An 865-nucleotide genomic window follows, 5' to 3' on the forward strand; every position below is an offset into this window, starting at 1 on the left:
AGAATGTATACCATTCTGGGCGTTTAACACCAGGATGGCACAAGAGGGAAGATTTTGTTTTTAATTCAAATTTTTTTAAGTTTTCTTAATTTTTTAAAATCAAATCTTTTTCAAATCATATATTTTCAATCATATATTTTCAAAATCAATTTATTTCCATTTTCAAAAATACTTGCTAACAATTAATGATTTGATTCAAACATTTCAAGTATGTTGCCTTTTCTGTTGAGAAAGGTTTAATGTTTGAATCATATCTTTTCTTGTTAGCCAAGTCATCAATTTTAAAAAAAAAATAAATCTTTTTAAATTATTTTTCAATCATATCTTTTCAATTATATCTCTTTAAAACCATAACTTTTCAATCATATCTTCTTAATCACATCTTTTTCAAAATAGTTTTCAATCATATCCTTTTGATTTCTAATTTCAAAATCTTTTTCAAAAATCACTTTATTTCTTGCCCAACTTTAATTTTCGAAAATCATCAATCAAATTTTCAAAATTTCTTTTAATTATTTTAGAATCTTTTACTTTAATTTCTAAAATTCTTCCCCTCTTCTCACATCCTTCTATTTATGGACTAACACTCCTCCTCAATACACAATTCGAACTCTATCCCTCTTGATAAGTTCGAATTCTTGTTTTTCTACCTCCTCCTTCTTTTCTTCTTTTCCTCTGACATCTCAAGGAATCTCTATACTGTGACATAAAGATTCCATATTTTCTTGTTCTCTTCTCTTTTATATGAGCAGGAGCAAAGACAAAAGTATTCTTGTTGAGGCTGACCCTGAACCTGAAAGGACCTTGAAGTGAAAGCTAAGAGAAGCTAAAGCACTACTCTCTGTAGAGGACCTAACAGAAATCT

The sequence above is a fragment of the Arachis duranensis genome, chromosome 10 (genome assembly GCF_000817695.3).
Source record: "Arachis duranensis cultivar V14167 chromosome 10, aradu.V14167.gnm2.J7QH, whole genome shotgun sequence".
Lineage (NCBI taxonomy): Eukaryota > Viridiplantae > Streptophyta > Magnoliopsida > Fabales > Fabaceae > Arachis > Arachis duranensis.